This window comes from Eriocheir sinensis, chromosome 22 (genome assembly GCF_024679095.1).
Source record: "Eriocheir sinensis breed Jianghai 21 chromosome 22, ASM2467909v1, whole genome shotgun sequence".
NCBI lineage: Eukaryota > Metazoa > Arthropoda > Malacostraca > Decapoda > Varunidae > Eriocheir > Eriocheir sinensis.
In genome coordinates this window covers 2,465,173-2,486,912 of record NC_066530.1, presented here as the reverse complement: position 1 = coordinate 2,486,912, position 21,740 = coordinate 2,465,173, and the positions used below count along the sequence as shown (strand labels likewise).

The 21,740-nt window shown below is 39.1% G+C and overlaps 1 long non-coding RNA gene across 1 annotated transcript in view; it reads left to right on the top strand.

The window, feature by feature from the left end:
* The window catches only part of LOC127001931 (uncharacterized), an 81,752-nt gene that overhangs the window by 19,136 nt on the left and 40,876 nt on the right, over nt 1-21,740 (top strand). Inside the window, exon 2 of the long non-coding RNA XR_007755565.1 lies at nt 11,202-11,234. This is a non-coding gene — a long non-coding RNA (uncharacterized LOC127001931). The remainder of the gene's footprint in view (nt 1-11,201; nt 11,235-21,740) is intronic.

Sequence of the window (21,740 nt, the reverse complement as noted above, 5' to 3'; positions counted from 1 at the left end):
AAGTGAATAAAAGAAACGATGCTGTCGAAGGGTTCCAGTATACAAGAGAAAGGTCACAGTTGGTGTAATGAATGAAAGAAACATATATTGATTTTACTAGGAATGAAAGAAATGAAGAAAAGGAGAACACTGAAAGATGTGCTGAGGAAGAAAAAGAAAAATACCCCAGAAAGAAGAGGGAAAGGTCTCATGTGGTATAATAGATGAAAGGAAGACATTGATATTACTAAGAATGAAAGAGAAAAAAAAAAGAGAAAAATAAAGATGAAAAAAGGAAGGAAAGAAGAAGGAAAAGGGAAAGGTCTCATGTGGTATAATAGATGAAAGGAAGACATTGATATTACTAAGAATGACGCAGGTGAAGAAAAATATAAAAATGAAAGATGTCCTGAGGAAGAAAAAGAAAAGGAGTTCAGAAGGGTAGGGAAAGATCTCTGGTGGTACAGTGGTTGAAAGATGAAAATGAAGAAAAAGAAAATAGAGACACGTGCTGGGAAGATAAATTAGGGTCCAGGTAAGAGAAGAAAGACTTGCATGTGTATGAATAGGGACACGGCACAGTGAATGCTTTTGTGGAGGAGGAAGACAGGGAAGAAGAGGAAAATTAAGAAAATGGTGCTGAAATAAAGAAAACAAGAGATCAGGTGGAAATCGGAAGAAGTACATGGGAGATACAACATTGCAGCGCCTTAGAGACACTTCAGCGAATAGTGTTATTAAGAAAAAGGGCAGTGAAGGAAAGGAAAATGGAGATAAAGTTGTAAAAAAAAAAAAAAATAGGGAAGGTAGAAGGGAAAGAAATACAAGAGACCCGCAAATGGGATGGAGACGATACACTGGATATTTTTATTAAGGAAGAAGGAAAATGAAGGAAAGGAAAACGAAGATAGTATTGTTTTGATAAAGAAAATATAAGTGTAAGTGGAAAGGGGGAAGGGTTCAATAGACCTGCGTGTGGAATAGTGGTTAGGAGACGATACAATGAATGTGTGTAAGGAAAAAATGGAAAGAGAAGGAAAGGAAAACGAAGATTGTAGTGTTTTGATAAAGAAAATATTAGTGTAAGTGGAAAGGGGGAAGGGTTCAATAGACCTGCATGTGGAATAGTGGTTAGGAGACGATACAGTGAGTGTCTGTAAGGAAAAAATGGAAAGAGAAGGAAAGGAAAAATGAAGATCGTATTGTTTTGATAAAGAAAATATATGTCCAAGTGAAAAGGGAGAAGGGTACAAGAAACCTACATTTGACATAGTGGTTACGAGACGATACAACGAGTGGTTTCATTGCGGAATAAGAATAAAGAAACCGAAAAGAAAGAAAACTGTGCAGAGGAAGAGTTAATAAGAGATCTGGTGGCAGGGGGAAGCGGTACAGGAGAGCTACAGGTGGCTATGTGGGTGAAACCGTGAGAGACAATACAGTGAGTGGTTTTACGCAGAACTTCAAGAGGAAAAGAGAGCAGAGTGGGGTGTAGTGGGTGGGGAGGGTTGAAAGAGCTGCAGGCTGAGTGTATAGAGAAGTGGTGGTGGTGGTGGTGGTGGTGATGTTGTGTGTGTGTGTGTGTGTGTGTGTGTGTGTGTGTGTGTGTGTGTTAGAAGTGTATTGTAATAGTTCCCGGCCTCTGGTATTATTTTTCTTACTTTTATCTATCTTATTCATCTATCTGTCTATCTATCTATTAATCTGTCTCTGTCTATTTGCCTGTCTCTATCTATGTATCTATGTACGTATCTATCTATCTGTCTATCAATTTATCATTTTTTACACGTTCCTAATGTCTAATCACTTGAAACTAAAGAATCACTAACCACTGCAGGTATTTATAGGGAGTTGTGACCAAATTTAGTTATGTCAAAATTTCCGATGCAGTGGTAACAGAGCTGACTCGTGATTGGCTGGGCGAAGAGAGAGATGAAGCCACAAAAGCCTTCCAGGAACACAATGAAGCCTTTGTTTGGCAGCTTCAATTCTCTACTCAGCTAAAAGGGAGGAGTCATAACCAACAGTACGAGTGAATTACCTTTGGTCCTATATAAGGTGAACCAGGTAAAGGGGACGAGATAACGATGACAGCTGTGATGAACGAGGTAAATAGAGCCAGGTGAAGGGAGCCACGTAACGATGATAGTTGTGATTATCAAGGTAACGGGAACCAGAGCCCATGTTTTCAGACGCTTCTGCTTCTCACATCTGCAGATTCCAAAGGCCGAAAAGGAAGTTAATTGGGTTCTTATGTGTCTGTTCGTCATTTTTTATAGAAGCTTTGTCAAACTACCACCAGGGTCATAAAACTACCTCCGAAAATGCTGACAACTCCTACGAAAGCTTTGTCATATGTGTGTGTGCTTGAGCGTCGAAATGTTTAACCCGGTAGCAGCGACGAGACAAATTTGTGGTTTTACTGTCCGTGTTCCAGCGACGGGCCAAATTTTTGCCATGATATAAACTCCCTAATAATAGATGATGCATAAACTGATCCCAATGCGTTGATATATATTATGAAATGGTTTGCGTGAGTGATGATTTTTTTCTCATTTTTCTCGCTTAAAAGAGGGGCCTTTAGTAAATATGATCATCACCCCGCAGCTACCGGGTTAAAAATATGGCCACATTGAAAGTGAGCCAGGTAACGAGGACAGTTGGGATTGCCTAGGTAGACTGAAAGGAGTTACCCCTTTATGTTGATGCGCTGAAAACAATAAATCTTTGTTTTACGCTGAATCAGGTCGAGGGCAAAAAAAGCTAGGAAAAAAATTTCCTGCAACACAGTGCTCCCACAATGAAGGGATAGAAAGCGATTTGAAAAGTTATCAGTTATAGCTGAGAAGTGCTTTCATTCGCCTTTCTTGATAGTTTATTTGTAAATACTAGTTTCTCCTCCCTCTTCTAATTTTGCTAAGTGCATATCACGGAGTGCATGCATTTAATCGTCGAAATTTAATGTCGAATAATCTGTTCAATGATGTATTCGTCTTTAACTTGTTTTTGCTTCCATAATGTCCATTAATCATCGTCTTCCTTCGAAAATGAGGCAAATTTATGGTTTTACCTCCGTGCAGCAGGAAGACTGTAATTACCGCGGGAGTGCTGTAATTACCAACGTCCTTAACTGCATCGCTAATGTGATCAAATTTGTCAACGAACTTATTTCCCTTCAACACGAACACGTCATTAATAAATAATTTAATTTACAAATCACGTAGAAATAATCATATCTGCAGGACGCATGGTGATGAGCGCGTTCTGAACACGTTATAAACTCGAAAATATCCCGTTTTATAAGCGCCACTTACGCAAAACCTTATTGTGCCACCTAAAACGAATCACAAGTTCAAGACATGGTTACATTCACTTTCTTTACACGTCAAATACAAAACAATTTTTTGTCATGCATTTTACACACAAATATAACCCGTATATATCCTGCAAAATAAAAATAAAAGCTGTAGGAGGAACTGTCATATTAATTTTCGTGAACATGTTATGGAGGTGAAACTGTCCAGTATTCAACCTGTCATACACATAAAATACCATTAAATAAACCGTTGAGAACACAGCTCCAAGGGAAACTGTCATGTCCATTTTCAGAGCACACAGTGAACACGAAAATATCACGCTGCTAAACACGGATTGTACGCGGAAAGACTTAAACTTAAGCCCCAAATACACTGCCGAATTTTGGTTCACGAATGTGCGAGAATATGCAAGTCTTCCTGTGTCGTGGACAAGTTCGGCATCTTTCTTGCCTGTTCTTGGCCGTTCGGGGACATGTCTGTGTCCACCGCGCGACATTTGACAGTTGGTCACGACCGCCACGAAACTTTCATGTTGCATGAAAAATTCGCGGCCGTTCGGCGAATGTGCACGAATGCAAAATGGACGCCGAATTGTCGCCGAAGTGTCGCCGACATGTCCCAGACATTTCGGCGTACAATTCGCGGTGTTCGGCGAATTGTCGCCGAATTTTGACCGTTGAAATTTTAAATTTGTTGGCGAATTTGTCGCCGACATGTCGCCGACTATTCGGGGACATGTCCCCGAATATTCGGCGAATATTCGGCGAATTAATCACGACACGGCAATCGGGTTGCGGTGGGAGGTGTACACGGGGGGGTCTCTCTCTCTCTCTCTCTCTCTCTCTCTCTATATGGAATAAAATATAATAATAAATAGTAAACAAGAAAATATGAAAAACAAGAAGAATCATGAATTTATAAAATAGGTATGAAACTAACATTTTCTTATATTTCTTAATCTATTTACTATTTATTACTTTATTTATTTCTTAATATCATTATTCTGCCATTTTTTTTACTTTTGTTTTATTTTTTAGTTATTTAAATTTATTTCTTCTTTCAGTTACTGGTTTGTTTACTGATATTACGTAAACATTCATTCATTCTAAAATATTTGTAGGAGGGTAAAACAAAAACAAGTCACATTTATACATTTTATTACACATACTATCATACATATTACCACACACGGTATTTACTCGCCCACAATTCTGTCCTGCCAGCTCTTGGGTTCCGCAGAGGGTCGAGTGGGGAGATTTGATCGCCTTCTCGCCATTCCCCTGGAACAAGTTGCGAGAGACGAGGTGGGCTCTTCAGCTGCCGGTGAAGAAGTGTGTTGCATCCCGGATTCCCGTGCTTTTATATGCCACAGGGGCATCAGATGATCAGCTGTCAGAAATCTTGGCACTGTCGGAGAATTGTCCCCGACATGTCGCCGACACTTCGGGGACATACGAAGACAATTCGGAGACTTGTCGGCAATTATTCCGCGACAAAAAAACGTTAAAATTTCAGATTTTGATCTCGGCGACATGGACGCCGAATAGTCGGCGACATGTCTCCGAATTGTCCCCGAATTATCTTGATCATTCGCTGACGTGTCGCCGAATGGTCACGAACTGTAAGAATCTTGGTCATGTCGGCGAACCGGTCGCCGAATTTTTTCACGATCTGGTTCGGCGACAAGTTCGTGGCCAAAATTCGGCAGTGTATTTGGGGCTTTAAGAATAACGGCCGCGAAGCAACTGCCATGGCCATTTTCCGAGGCAGACAGCGATCAGGGGTCGCTACAGGAAACGTCCGGCTAATGAGCTTGCCAGAGATGAGGAAGGAAGGGGGCTCAGGCAAGTTCTTGAAGGGTCTCAGCGGCGGAGAAGTCTGGAGGGGGTGAGGGCTCGGCTTGTTTAGGGGATTTGAGGGAGCTTTTGAGGATCAGAGCGAAGGGAATGAGCTGGCGGATGAGGGAATGGGAAGGAGGGAGAAGTGAAAGAACGAAGGAGAAGGAAGGGAAGTTTGTAATCGAAGTTTATAATCAGTGCCTCTATTCCTTCCTTCCTTCCTTGCTTCATTCATTCATTCTTTCCTTTCTTCCTCCCTTCGTCATTCATTTATTCTTCTGTCTCTTTTTCTTTGTTCCTTCCATTTCTTACTAACTTACTTCCCTTCTTTCTCTTCTCCTTTCTCCACGCAGACGCATTGAGGCATTAAGCGAGGAGAAAGGAGAAGGGAAATAAGGGGAGTAAGTTAGTAAGGAATGGAAAAAAGAGAGTAAGAAAGAAAGAAAGGAGAAAGACAAAAATAATTGAAGGAAGAAAGGAAAGAATGAATGAATGAATGAATGAATGAAGGAAAAAAGAAAAAGAAAGAAAAAAAGAAAGAAAAAAGAAAAGAGAAAGAAAGAGAGGAGGGGACGGAAGAAAGAAAGAAGGAAAGAAAGGAGGGAAAAATAGAATAAAGAATGCATGGAGGAGTGACTGAATGGAGAAATGAGTGCATGAATGAATGAATGAAGGAAGGAAAGAAAGTTCGTAGTCATGAATCACTTTGGAAATGAATATAAGGAGAGAGGAAGGGATGAACACTTGTAATAGGGAGAGAGATAATGAAAGGAAGGAAAGAACAATTTTAAGGAAGGCAAACTAGGAAAAGGGAAGAAATGAAGGAAAGAAAGTTTTTTGAATTGTGACTTAACGAGGCGAGGAAAAGGAGGAGGGAGGGAGGAAAGAGGAAATAGTTACTGTAGGAAGAATGCAAGAAAGGGAGGAAGGAGAGAATTAATTGGAGGTGAGGAATAGGAGAGGGAATGGAGGACAGAGGAGAGAGCTACTGTAGGAGGAGCGGAAGAAAGGGAGGAAGGAGAGAATGAATTGGGGGCGAGGAATGGGAGGGGGAATGGAGGAAAGAGGAAAGAGCTAATGTAGGAAGAGAGGAAGAAAGGAAGAGATAATGAATTGAGGAAGGAAGAACGAGGGACAAAAGGAAATAATGAATGAATGAATGAAGGAAGGAAGGAAGAAAGTAAGGAATAAAGAAAGAAAGAAGAAAGAAAGGAAAAAAAGAGGGAAGAATAAATAGGAAATAAATAACGAAATAAGTAGCGAAAGAAAGAAAGAAAGAATGAAAGAAAGAAAGAAAGGAAGGAAAGAAAAAAAGGAGGTAAGGAAAAATTAACAAGGAATAAGTAGCGAAATAACTCAATAAATCAACCAATAAATAAAGAAAGAAGAAGGGATAAAAAGGAGGGAGGGAAGAATCGTCTGTAGGAAGGACTTTAAGATACACTCAAAGAAAAAAAAAATACAAACTTTATCTCACACTCAAAGAAAAAAACATTAAAAAATACAAACCTTATCTCACACTCAAAGAAAAAAAACATTAAAAAATACAAACCTTATCTCACACTCAAAGAAAAAAAAACATTAAAAAATACAAACCTTATCTCACACCCAAAGAAAAAAAAACATTAAAAAATACAAACCTTATCTCACACCCAAAGAAAAAAAAACATTAAAAATACTAACCTCATCTCCCACCAACAAAACTTAAGGTGGGGACAAATGTAATTCCTCCGATCAACAGATTACTGAACCAAACCAAAGGGGACGCGTGTACTCACCCATCCACGTGCTGTTGGTGATGATCTGGAGTATCCTGGCGGGGTCCATGGTGAAGGGTCTTGCGGGGTGACTGTGGTGGTGGTAGGTAGGGGGTGGACGGCTTAAAAATGAAGGAGGTGGATGGGGCTGCTGGGGGTGAGTTTGGTTGAGTTTACCGTCCGGCCAAACCCAACACACTTTTTTTGTCTCTTATGGTGTGTGTTTAGCTTCTTTTCTCTTCGCACTGTCTTTATGGTTTCTTACAGACTGTCTTTTCTTTTAGTTCTGTTTTGGATAGGTCTTTTTTGTTGATTTTCCCATGATTTTGTTCTGCATCACATACCTGCTTGAACACACGTCTTGGTTAAGTAAAGATATTGTTCTCTGTTTTTTCGTATACAGTTTTTTCTTTTAGATCACCCTAGTATATACTGTTCTTTCTGTTATTTTTGTATACTGCTCACCCTTGTACATATTGTTCTTTATCCTTCCTCGCGTTAACTCTGCCTCACAAACCTGCTTCAACACATGTCTAGGTTAAGTAAGTAGTTTGCTAAAGGTAATGGTCATTGTTTTTTCATATACAATTTTTTTCTTTTAGTTCACCCTAGTATATATTGTTCTTTCTTTTTCCTCGCTTTAACTCATCACATATCTGCTTGAACACATGTCTAGGTTAAATAAAGGTTGTGGTTTGTTAAATGTATTCTTCTATATGTTATTTTTGTATACTGTGTTTTCTTCTAGTTCACCCTAGTCTATATTGTCCTTTCTTTTTCCTCGCTTTAACTCATCACATACCGTACCTGCTTGAACACATGCCTAGGTTAAATAAAGGTTGTGGTTTGTTAAATGTATTCTTCTATATGTTATTTTTGTATACTGTCTTTTCTTTTAGTTCACCCTAGTCTATATTGTCCTTTCTTTTTTCCTCGCTTTAACTCATCACATATCTGCTTGAACACATGTCTAGGTTAAATAAAGGTTGTGGTTTGTTAAATGTATTCTTCTATATGTTATTTTTGTATACTGTGTTTTTTTTTAGTTCACCCTAGTATATATTGTCCTTTCTTTTTTCCTCGCTTTAACTCATCACATATCTGCTTGAACACATGTCTAGGTTAAATAAAGGTTGTGGTTTGTTAAATGTACTGTTCTTTCTGTTTATTTTTCGTTGCCTGTCTATTTTTTATTTCAGCTCTGTATTGGTCATTTTCTCCCCTTTTTCCTCGCTTTTTGTCTGCATCACATACCTGTTGAACATATGTCTAGATTAAGTACAGGTACCTAGTGATATCTGCTTTTGGTAAGAGTATATGTATTGTTTTTCTCTGTCTTTTCTTTCAGTTCAGTCTGTTATTGTTCATTTTCCCTTTTTCCTCGCTTTTGTTCTGCATCACATACCTGTTGTACATATGTCTAGGTTAAGTCAAGCTAGTGATTTGTGTTTTGGTAAGCGTATATGTATTGTTTTTCTCTGTCTTTTTTTTTAGTTCAGTCGATTATTGTTCCTTTCCCCTTTTTCTCGCTTTTGTTCTGCATCACATACCTGTTGAACATATGCCTAGGTTAAGTAAAGGTCGTGGTTTAGCGTTTTGATCAGGTATATGTATTGTTCTTTTTATCGTATAGCCTGTCTTTTCTTTCAGTTCAGTCAAGTATTCTTCCTTCTCCTTTTTCTCATTTTTTTTTGTCTGCTTCACGTACCTGCTTCAACACCTGTCTGGGTTAATGAAGGTCGTGGTTTGTGCTTTGATCAGGTAAATGTGTTTTTTTCTCGTATAGACCGGTAATGTTTCTTTTCTTTTGTCCTCACTTACGCTTTACATACCTGTTTGAACACGTTAGGTTAATTAAGTAAAGTTTTTGTAGTGATTAGAGTAAATGTGTTGTTCGTTTTTTTCTTCTTCGTATTGACAATCATTTATTTTTCTTTCAGACTTATAATGTTCCTTTTCCTCTTTCCTCTCTCGTGCTGTACATACCTGCTTGAACACGTTAGGTTAATTAAGTAAAGTTTTTGTTGTGATTAGAGTAAATGTGTTGTTCGTTTTTTTCTTCTTCGTATTGACAATCATTTATTTTTCTTTCAGACTTATAATAAACCTTTTCCTCTTTCCTCTCTCGTGCTGTACATACCTGCTTGAACACGTTAGGTTAATTAAGTAAAGTTTTTGTAGTGATTATAATAAATGTGTTGTTCGTTTTTTTCTTCTTCGTATTGACAATCATTTATTTTTCTTTCAGACTTATAATAAACCTTTTCCTCTTTCCTCTCTCGTGCTGTACATACCTGCTTGAACACGTTAGGTTAAGTAAATTGTTTTTTGCTGTGATTAGAGTAAATGTATTGTTCGTTTTTTCTTTTGTTTTCGTGTTGACAATCATTTATTTTCGTTCAGTTTTGTGTTTTTTTCTTTCTCGTCTCGGCTATTGTGCTCCACGTACGTACCTGCTTGAACACGTGTCTAGGTTAAGTAAAGGGAGTGGCTTGTGTTTTGGTCAGGTAAATGTGCTCTTTTTTTTTTTTCTTATTGAGTGCCTCCTATTTCCGTCCAGTCTAGTGCTGTTTATATTTGTCTTTTCACATTGCTATCGTGCTTTAAATACCTGTCTAGATTAAGTAAAAGTATAGTGGCTTATGTTTTGATTTTTTTTTTTTACAACAAAGGAGGCAGCTCAAGGGCACACAAAAAAAGAAAACAATAATAAAAAAAAGCCCGCTACTCGCTGCTCCTAAAAAAAAAAAAAAGAGGTGGCCGAAAGCAGGATCAAATACGGGAGGAGAAGTCCTGATACCCTCCTTTTCAAAGAGTTCAAGTCGTAGGCAGGAGGAAATACAGATGAAGGAAGATTGTTCCAGAGTTTACCAGCGTGAGGGATGAAAGAGTGAAGATGCTGGTTAACTCTTGCATAAGGGGTTTGGACAGTATAGGGATGAGCATGAGTAGAAAGTCGAGTGCAGCGGGGCCGCGGGAGGGGGGGAGGCATGCAGTTACCAAGTTCAGAAGAGCAGTCAGCGTGGAAATATCGATAGAAGATAGAAAGAGAGGCAACATTGCGGCGGAATTTAAGAGGTAGAAGACTATCAGTATGAGGAGGAGAGCTGATGAGACGAAGAGCCTTAACCTCCACTCTGTCCAGAAGAGCTGTGTGAGTGGAGCCCCCCCACACATGAGATGCATACTCCATACGAGGGCGGACAAGGCCCCTGTATATGGACAACAACTGTGCAGGGGAGAAGAACTGGCGGAGACGGTACAGAACGCCCAGCCTCGAGGAAGCTGATTTAGTAAGAGATGAGATATGAAGTTTCCAGTTGAGATTTTGAGTTAAGGATAGACCGAGGATGTTTAGTGTTGAGGAAGGTGATAGCTGGGTGTTGTCAAAGAATAGGGGATAGTTGTTTGGAAGATTGTGTCGAGTGGATAGGTGGAGAAACTGTGTTTTTGAGGCGTTGAAGGACACCAGGTTCTTCTTGCCCCAATCGGAAATAATAGTAAGGTCTGAGGCTAAGCGTTCTGCAGCCTCCAGCCTTGAGTCGTTAAGTTCCTGTAGGGTGGGTCTTCTATTAAAAGAAGTTGAGTAATGCAGAGTGGAATCATCGGCGTAGGAATGGAGGGGACAGTTCGTTTTGGAAAGAAGATCATCAATGAACAACAGAAATGTGCTCTTCTTTTTTCTATTTTTCTTACTGAGTGCCTCTTATTTCCGTCCAGTCTAGTGCTGTTTATATTTCTCTTTTCTCACTGCTATCGGGGTTTAAATACCTGTCTAGATTAAGTAAAAGTATAGTGGCTTGTGTTTTGATGTGGGAAATGTGCTCTTCTTTTTTTTATTTTTCTTACTGAGTGCCTCCTATTTCCGTCCAGTCTAGTGCTGTTCATATTTCTCTTTTCTCACTGCTATGGTGCTTTAAATGCCTGTCTTGATTAAGTAAAGTATAGTGGTTTGTGTGTTCATCAGAGTAAGTGTTTTCTTCTTTTTTCTATTTTTCTTATTGAGTGCCTCCTATTTCCGTCCAGTCTAGTGCTGTTTATATTCCTCTTTTCTCACTGCTATCGTGCTCTAAATGCCTGTCTTGATTAAGTAAAGTATCAAGGCAAGTGTGTTTTTTCATTTTTTTCTTATTGAGTGCCTCCTATTTCCGTCCAGTCTAGTGCTGTTCATGTTCCTCTTTTCTCACTGCTATCGTGCTCTAAATACCTGTCTTGATTAAGTAAAAGTATAGTGGTTTGTGTGTTCATCAGAGTAAGTGCAGTGTTCTTTTTTTCTTTATTAACCTTATTTCCCTTTTTTTTTTTTACAGATGGCTGACTCAACACATATACGTACAGTTAAGGTAGGTAAATATTTATGCTTCGTTTAGTAGTAAGTAGATAGTTCATACTCGTCTCCTCTAATTCAACATCCTATTGCCTCCTCCGTTTACTTCGTCTCGCTTCTATTATGTCTGCAATACCTTATAACACACGTCCATAATATAAGACGCTTTCGCTTCTCACATCAGCTATTACTAAAGGCCAAAAAGGGGGTCAGTCGGGTTCTAATGAGTGTTTCTTTAGGTTCATGGTACAGAAGAAGGGTCGAACTACCACAAGGGTCATACAACTACTCCTGGATATGCCCACAACTCCTACGAAAGCCTTGTCAAATATGTGTTCTTGGGCGGCGAAATGTCTTATAGTTAGTGTCGGTCTGGTCCATTTCAATTACCTCCCTCCCCGCTGTTTTCCTTTTTTTCCTTCTCTCTGTGTCTTCATTAGCATCGCCAGAGTACGTTGCTTCTACTTAATTTCCTCTCCTCCCCTCCTTAGCCTTTCATCCCTCGCTCTCTTTACCCTTAACAACCTCCTTCCTTCATGGTTCCTGCGTCTTCTTGTACCGTTTCCTTCGCCTTAATACCTTGCCCTTACTCCTCTTTCCTCTCCTTCCTTTATTACCCTTATTGTCCACGTTCTCTTTCTTCGTACATATTTCTTTCCTCGTATAAAATTTCCTCGTAAAGAATTTTGTCACATAGGAATTTTCATGTCGAATTTTCTCGTATAGGAATTTCTCTTCTCCTCAACGCTCTCTTTCCACATAATAAAATCCCTTCTCTACTTACTGTTCTATTTTCTCGCCTCTATCTTCCTCAACATTCTTATTATTTCCTTTTTGTCGTCGTGAACTATTTTATCACATTTCCATACTTTGCCTGATATTTTTTGCCCGTCTTCGTTAAAAGTAAAATTGAGGGCAAATTCGCTAAAGCTGCTCTAAACTTCGGTGTTCATCCCCGTCAACATCGTTCAAATACCTACCGTTGATAAATATCCCTTCCGTCTTCCTTAAATCTTTCATCACTTTCTCTTTCTTTACTTTCATTCAATCATGTCTCCCTTTTCTGTAATATTTTTTCACCCCGTATTTCCTTATCACATCTTTCACTTTCATTGTCATTTTCCCCCTTTTATTCCACCGCCGTATCTAATTCTTTCGTCCCCTCCTCTTTATTTACTCTTATATATTTATCTGTAGTATTTCTTTTCCCCTCCATATTTCCTTAGCTCACCCTCCCTTTCCATTTTCATTCTCCCTTCCACTCCAACGCCGTATCTAAATCTTTCATCCTATTCTCTTTCTTTACTCATATATAATAACTTCTCCCTTCTCTGTTATATTATTTTTTTCTTTTCCCCTCCCTATTTCCGTGGCACATCTTTCCTTTCCATTTTCCGTCTCCCTTTTCACTCCAACGCCGTATCTAAATCTTCCATCCCATTCTCTTTCTTTACTCTTACATAATCATCTCTCCCTTTTCTGTAATATCATTTTCTTTTCACCTCGGTATTTCCTCAGCACACCCTCCCTTTGCATCTCCCTTCATCCTTTCATGCAACACCGTTTCTGTATTCACCCTTTATTGGATTGGCTTTCGTCACTTGTCTCCCTTCTCCTTCACTACTCCCTCCTTTTCTTCTCCCTCCTTCACGACTCCTTCCCTCCTCTCGCCTCCCTTCAAAGACCTTTCATCAGTCACTATACAAAAACCATCCTTTCCATCACTCGCTTTTACTTTGCTCTCCTCTTGGCTTCCCTCCTCTCCATACTTAGCTTTTGATGCCTTTAGAGTTTGGCTTTTGAAGTGTTTGCCTAGCTACTCTATTTTATACAGTAGATTTTTCATAACCTATTCCTTTTTCTTGGTGTTCTTTCATGTATTTTCCTGTTTTACGTAAGCTCTTTCTCCATTTTCTTTCCCTTTTTTTGTTATTTTATCAAGCACTTCTTTACTGTTTTTTTTTTTATCTATTTCTCATTCACCTTTTCCCTCTCATTGTCTAGTACGTTCGTTTTAACATTTTTTTTACCAGACTATTTCCATATGTCCCATCCTCATAAGTTATTGTTTAAGTATTTCAAATTTTTTTTCACTTATTTTCTTAATCCTTTTTTATCCATGTTTTTCTCGTCCCCTTCCTTTTCCTCTCATTTATTTTTTGGTGCTTCTGCAGTTTGGCATTTTCAAGTATCTACCTCAGCCACTCTATACAGGAGCTTTTTATTTATCCATTCCTTTCAAGTATTTTGCGTCTTTTCTGAACACTTTCGACTTATTATTTTCTCTTTTTGTTATTTTATCAAACATTGACATTTTTTCTTTATCTGTGTTCCGGTTACCTCTCCCCTCCCAATGCTCTTCTCTTCTTTTCTGAACACTCTCGACTTTTTATTTTCTCTTTTTGTCATTTTATCAGACATAGACATTTTTTCTTTATCTGTGTTCCGGTTACCTCTCCCCTCCCAATGCTCTTCAGATTTTTTTTTTTTTACATAATTTTAGCCAAACTATTTTCATATCTTTTTCTCATGTCATTTTTTTTAGCATTTTCCATATTTCTTCAGTTCTTTTTATTAGTCCCATTTCTTCTCAGTCTCTTTTCTCATGCCCTTCACATCTTCCTTTGTTTATTCCTTCAAGTACATTCTTCCCATATTCATCCATGTGCACCCTTCACCTTTTCTTTCCTCGTCTCCCTTCCAAGCTACCAGAAAGAAAACGGGGGGAGGGGGGGGGAGAACACCACCATTTCTTAGTCACTATTTTATCCAATCTCTTTCCACATTCCCTTCACATCTTCCTTTCTTTATTCCTTCAAGTACTTTCTTCCCATATTCATCTACCCTTCACCCTCTCTTTCCTCGTGTCCTTTTCCAAGCTGCGAAAGGGAAAACGGGGGAAAAAATATCATCATTTCTCAGGCTATTTTTGACCCAATCATTTTCCTCAGGACCTTCACATCTTCTTAAGTATTTCCTTCACACATTCCTCTAACCCTCACCCTCTCTTTCTTCGTCTCCCTTCCAAGCTGCGAAAAGGAAAACGGGGATAAGAACATCACTTCTCAGGCTATATTTTACCCAATCTCTTCCCTCAGGACCTTCACATCTTCTTAAGTATTTCCTTCACACATTCCTCTAACCCTCACCCTTTCTTTCTTCGTCTCCCTTCCAAGCTGCGAAAAGGAAAGCGGGGGAAAGAATATCATAATTTCTCAGGCTATATTTTACTCAATCTCTTCCCTCAGGACCTTCACATCTTCCTAAGTACTTCCTTCACACATTCATCTACCCTTATCCCTTCCTTTCCTCGTCTTCCTTCCAAGCTGCCAAAGGGAAAACGGGGGAAAAAGTACACCACCTTTAGGAAGACACGCCCGGTTCTTCTCGCGACACAGATCTTTGCCTCGGAAATAAAAGGACTCGGTGTTGAGTGAGCCCGTTTTATAGGTTTTCCCGGCGCACAATCTCATCTCCTGCAGCCATGATTCCGGTGTGAGTGTATCAGAGAGAGAGAGAGAGAGAGAGAGAGAGAGAGAGAGAGGAGTGGAGTGGAGTGGAGAAATGAAGAGAAAGAGGAGGAAAAAAGGGCAAAAAGGAAGAAAAAAGGAGAAGAGAGGAGAGGAGCGGAGATAGAGAAGAGAGAATGAAGAGAGAGAGGAAAGGAAAAGGAAAAAAGGGAGAAGAGAGAGAAGAGGAGAAGGAAGAGAAAGAAGGGAAGGAAGAAGAAGGAAGAAGGAAGAAGAGAGAGAAGAAGGAGAGGAAGGAGAGAGAGAGAGAGAGAGAGAGAGAGAGAGAGACGCATTCGAGCGTGACTTTTCTTCGTTCGGAAATGCGAGTAATAATTTTCAGGACATTCTATACTGTTTTCTCAAAAAAATAAGAAAATCATGATGTACTAGAGAGAGAGAGAGAGAGAGAGAGAGAGAGAGAGAGAGAGAGAGAGAGAGAGAGAGAGAGAGAGAGAGAGTAAGCAAATAAACAGAAGGACGAGGAGAAGGAGGAAGAGAAAATCGTTGCTGGAAGAGGGGTGAGGGAGGAAGACAAAAATGACCGGAAGAGGAGGAAGAGGAAGAGGAAGAAGAAGAAGAAAAAGAAGAAGAAGAAGAAGAAGAAGAAGAAGAAGAAGAAGAAGAAGGCAAAGTAAAGTAAAAGAAGAAGACTGAAGAAAAAGAAGGAGGAGGAGGAGGAGGAGGAGGAGGAGTAACGGTCATTCTGCAACAGGAGCGAAGCAAAAAACATAAACTGAAATGCAAAGGAAGAAATTCACGAGAAATATCACGTATATAAACTTGCCCATCAATGTGTCTATCCATTTATCTATTCCACTCTTATTCTCTCTCTCCCCTCCTTACTCTTTTGCGTACTATGACGAACAAGAAGAGAAAATACTGTGAAAACGCCTCAAAACGTAGCGTCGTCGGTCTTTGCGAGTCTTCAACAAGGAGAAATATATGTAAAGACTCGTTGTTTTCTGTTTGGTCTAAAAATGCAATATGTTCTAGCGCCAAAGAGACTGACAGGCGAAGGGAAAAGGAGAACAACGAGAGGAAAGAGAAGGAGGAGAGAGATAAATGTTTGATATGAAAGAAGAAAGAAAAAAGAAAAACATAAATATACTGAAAAGAGGAAAAGAAACAGGAAAGAAGAACGGAAAACAACGAGAGGAAGAGGAAAAGTTGGCTAATGAAAACGAGAGAGAGAGAGAGAGAGAGAGAGAGAGAGAGAGAGAGAGAGAGAGAGAGAGAGAGAGAGAGAGAGAGAGAGAGAGAGAGAGAGAGAGATGTTTGACACGAAGGAAGAGAAAGAGAAGGAGGAAAGAGATAAATATATAAAAGAAAAAATAAACAGGAGAGAAGAAGGGAGGAGGAGAACGCCGAGAGAGAAAAGGAAAGTTGAATGGGAAGAGAAAGGAGAGAGAGAAATGTATGATACGTAGGAAGAGAAGGAGAAGAAGCAAATATATAAAGAAATTGAAAAGAGGAAAATAAACAGGAGAGAAGAAGGGAGGAGGAGAACGCCGAGAGAAAAAGGGAATGGTGGATAACACAAAGGGAAAAAGAGAGAGATGTATGATACGTAGGAAAGAGAAGGAGAAGAAGCAAAGAGACAAATAAATTGGAAAAACGAAAATGAACATAAGGAGAGAAGAAGACAGAGGATGATGAAGATCAGGAATATGAGGAAATGGAAGGAAAAGATTCGGACGAAGAAGACAGAGAAGAAGACGAAGAAGACAGAGGATGATGAAGATTAGGAATATGAGGAAATGGAAGGAGACAGAGACAGAGAACAAAGACAGAGACAGAGACAGAGACAGAAGAAGAAGACGAAGAACAGAGACAGAGAACAGAGACAGAGACAGAGACAGAAGAAGAAGACGAAGAACAGAGACAGAGAACAGAGACAGAGACAGAGACAGAGACAGAAGAAGAAGACGAAGAACAGAGACAGAGAACAGAGACAGAGACAGAGACAGAAGAAGAAGACGAAGAACAGAGACAGAGAACAGAAACAGAGACAGAGACAGAGAAGAAGAAGAAGACAGAGACAGAGAAGAAGAAGACATAGAAGAAGATGAAGTAGAGAAAGGAGGAAAGAAAATGAAAAAGGAGGAGAAGGAGAAAGGAAGTGGAGGAGGAAGAGAAGGAAGAGAGCTCAAGTAGAAAAGGAAAAAGGGAAAATTAGGAAAAAGACATCGGAGAAGGAACTTGAAGAAAAAGGGAAAAAAAAAGGAAAGGAATTAAAAGGGAGACTGGAAGAGGAGGAGGAAGAGAAAGGAAGAGAGATCATGTAGAAAAGAATAAAAAAAGGAAAGGAGGAGGAGGGAGAAGACATCGGAGGAGGAAGTTGAGAGTAAAAGGGAAATAAAATAAAAAGGAGTGAGAAGGGAGACAGGAAGAGGAGGAGGACGAGAAGGGAAGAGAGATGAAGAAGAAAAGAAAAAAAAAAGAAACGTAGGAGGAAACTGAGGACGGGTGAGAGAATAAAAATGCTTGGAGGGAAAAGGTGAATGGAAGAAGAGGAGACTGAAAGAAAGGAGAGAAAAGATAGAGGAGGGGGAGAAAGAGGAAGAGGAAGAAGGGAGAGAGGAAAGGAAGGAGAGGAAAAGGGGAGAAGAAGAAGAAGAGAAGAGAGAGAGAGAGAGAGAGAGAGAGAGAGAGAGAGAGAGAGAGAGAGAGAGAGAGAGAGAGAGAGAGAGAGAGAGAGAGAGAGAGAGAGAGAGAGAGAGAGAGAGAGAGAGAGAGAGAGAGAGAGAGATCAAAAGAATGTTTCAAGAGGGGATTGTTCAGAGGGGCAGGGCCAAGCATGCTTTATTTCATCCTGTAAACAACGACGGAATTCGCTAAAATCAGAACCCTTAAATATTTGAACCGTCCACTACAATTCGCTAAAATCTTTCGTTAAAATTCACTTAAACCTTTCGCTAAATTTCACTAATGCCTCGCCAAAATTAATTAATCTTTCGGTAAAATTCATCAAAGTCATTCGCTAAAATTCTGTAAAGTCATTCTTTCAAATTGTCTAAAACCATTCGTTAAAATTCACCAATATATCGCTAAATTTTCACTGATTTCGTTTGCTAGAATTCACAAAGGTCTGGACCCATGAAAGTCTGGACACTCCGCTAATATTAAAAGGGAAATCTTGGTAGTAAAAATTCCTTTCTACCTTTTCTGAAATTATTCCTTAACTTAGCAATATTGGAAGTTAGTATTAATTTTTCTTTTCTATAAATTTGAAAATCTTAACTCGCATCAATACAAAAGGAAGTTAGGTTGTTAAAAAAATGCTTCCTCCGTCCCCTAACTTACTGCATATACATATTTTTCCTCTCTCGACGGTAATGAAAGGTGGTCTCGATATTGCTTCCGTTTATGGGAAAAATCAGAATATTTTGTTACGGTGAAAGTAGAATTTGGGAAGAAAGTAAAAATCTCTTCCCGCCTTCGCTTTGGTTACTCTTAAAATAACTACGTAACATTTATCTCTTCACTTGTTAATACTGAAAGGTAATATCACGGAGTGCTTCTGTTTACGGTAAGAATGTGGACTCAGTGTTTTCAGTAATAAGGGTGAAGAAAAGACCCTTCGTATTAAAGAAAGCCGACGTCTCGGTATTGTTTATTTTAAGGTATTTCCGAATCAACTAATTTTGGAGATTCGTTTGCCTCTTGCTTTTACCCAGCGTTGCCAGATCATCGTACTCAGAGCATAGTATTTACCGGTTTCTGACGCTTAACTATTGCCAAGAAACATCAGAATCTAACTCTTTTAACGATAACTATAAATGAGTTTCGTTATTGGAGCCCAGAAGACAGTTTTGGGGCAGGAAGTCGGGAAATATAAGCGGCTGAGGACGATAATCTGGCAACGTTGTTTTTACCTTTTTACATCACATTCGCTTTTCCCTCTGATATCATTAACGCATCGCCCCGACATTCCTTCTCTGCACCTGCGAACTCGATACGATACGATTCAAATGCCTGGCTCAGTGGTACGTGTTATCTTTTATGGAGCAGGAGACAAAACAAGGAGAAAAAAAATGGAAAACGCTAATGATGGATTTTCCGTTAACTCTTACTTCTTTTTTACTTTTTTTTTTTAACTTTTTTTACGTTACTTTACTCCCTTACATATAATTTTCATAAGCACGACGTTCCTTCTCTTCATCTACGAAATTCATACCGTTTCACTACATTCTTTACGGCACAAGACAAACGAAGAATATAAATAGAAAAAAAATTATATACTCCAATTGTGGATATTCCTTTAACTCTTGTCATATTTTTACATTACTTTCCTCAATCCCTTCCATAAACTTTACATAAACACGACCTTCCTTCTCTTCATCAACAACTCGATACCGTTTGAAGTGCCTGATTCAGAACAAAATTATATTACAGCAAGGGGGGCAGCTCAAGGGAAGAACACATACACGACAACAGAAAAACCCACCAGACGCCGCTCCGATAAAAAGAAAAAAAGGATGAGTGGCCAGAAGAGAGGTTAATTTCGGAAGAAGAGGGGCCTTAATACTCTCCCCTTGGAAGAGCTGAAGTCGTAGGCAGGAAGAAATACAGACGGAGGAAGGCTGTTTTTTTTTTTTTTTTTAATGGCACACGAGACGGACAGAGTAAAACAAACAAACAAAAAAAAAAAAAAACAAGGAAAACGTTATTAACAATCCTCCCTTTAAGGTACGGAGGGAAATTACGAAAAGAATGCTCTCTGTTAGTGTAAAAAAAAAAAAAAAAAAAAAAAACGGGAAATTTGTTAAGGAAATTTCAGCCCAGGAGAGATTTAAGAGGAAAAGACCCTCACGACTTCCATTTAAATTTTCGTAAATATGCAACACCGCCATATTTCACCTCCCTGTGTAATACTAAAATTCACTGTTATTCGTGTTGTTTCTATTGGTGTGAAAATGTAGACTTTGAGTTTAATTTACGGAAGTACAAAAACCTCTTTATGGTTGATTATTCTCTTTCTTGGTACACAATCATACTTCTCTTTCCTCAATGATAAAAAAGCGTCACCAGTATTCTTTGTGTACATATAAGAAATCTGGAGAGCTTGCAATGTGGGCGTACGGCTGTTTGCAGAAAAATCTTACTTTAAATTAAGATACTGCGGACAGACATAGTAAAAATATATGCATCAGACAGACAATTCAGTTTTCAGGTAAAAAATAAAGTCAAATTAAACATATTTTTACGAGAATCAAGAAGATAAATCAAATAAATCAATTATTCATTAAGTCTCTATATTATGCATTCAACACCTTTCAGTACAGTGTGTGTGTGTGTGTGTGTGTGTGTGTGTGTGTGTGAGAGAGAGAGAGAGAGAGAGAGAGAGAGAGAGAGAGAGAGAGAACTTCATGTGATTTTGGTACTGTAATATTTGTGGTTTCGATTCTTTGGTTTAAGTTTAAGTAAAGAAAAAAAATGAAAAGTCAAGAATGTATCACAGAGTAAGACCAACACTCTTGAATATAAAGTTGAAGAAGAAAAAATAAGTCGGGTTAAGGGGCTGAGAGGAATATCAAGCGTGTGGGAGGGAATGTGAAGGGACGAAGGTTGGGCTGGGCGGGTTGGCAAGAGGAAGGCAGCTCGGGAAGGCAGGTGAAAAGTGTTGGCCTGCAGGGAAGGGAAGAGTAGGGAAGTGACTGTCTGACTGATGGGATCTTTTTTCCTTGAGCCGTGAGACTGAATATGTAGAGTGGAAAGATGAATGCAGAAAAAAAGAAAAAATGAAAAATACAGAATGGTAACAGATAAAAGAAAGAAGGAAAGAAAGGAAGGAAGGAAGAGTGGAAGGCAGAAAGAAAGAATGGAATGAATGAATGAATAAAGTGTTAAAATATACATGTGTGTGTGTGTGTGTGTGTGTGTGTGTGTGTGTGTGATTTTGAGAGAGAGAGAGAGAGAGAGAGAGAGAGAGAGAGTGTTTGCAAAGTGAATGTTCCTCAAATCGCTGTTATTACGTTGATTATTTTGATTTGGCATAGACACACACACACACACACACACACACACACACACACACACACACACACACACACACACACACACACACACACTGCCCTGTCGACCCCAGTACAAAGAAAAATTGATTCCATTGCTCTTTGAAGGAGAAGTATTCGACTCTCTTTGAAACTGCTCCAAACAATTACACTGCAAGAGGAAGGTATTTGTTTTTCCTTCTGCTTCTGTTTTTTTTTTTTTCACAGTAATCTTAGCCTTTAAATGTAGCGTAAGAGATTGATGAACTGTTCGTGGTGACTTTTCTTCTTTAATGCTTTTATTTGTCTTTGATTGTGAATATAATTTTGTGTATCATTGATTTTTTTTTTTTTTTTTTTTTTTTTTTTTTTGTGTGTGTGTGTGTGTGTGTGCGCCTTCGTTTACTTGTCAATAAATATTTTCACCATTAGAATATACGAACGTGCTCCTCGACTTGCTCTTTTTTTGTACTTGTATGCAATATTTTTTTTTCCTATTTATTGTCTTTTGTACACTCGCCAATACTTCTCTAAACCACTTTCACGGGTATGTCGGCTTATTCTTTCTTTCCATCTTTTTACATATTCTGCTGCGTCACCGGAACAATAAAATAGGAAAGAGAAAAAAGCCAGTAAGCCAGCACGCATTCCTTTCTAGCTACCAAACAAAGAGATAACACACACACACACACACACACACACACACACACACACACACACACACACACACACACAGACACACACACACACACACACACACACACACAAACAAAAACATACCACATATTCTTGGCCTGGAACTGTTTGTGTGTGTGTGTGTGTGTGTTCCGATTAGAGGAAAGAACTAGGAAGCAAAAGATAGCCACATGGAGAAGAGTAATAAGATAACATGTGAACGTGAGCGGCAGGCGAAGGGGAACGAAAAGGCAATTCCCGACATGTATAGACCCTTTCAGAGCGGCGATTTTTTTCCTCCCTTTTATCTTTCATCTTCTCAGTTTTAGGCGTGGCTGGGAA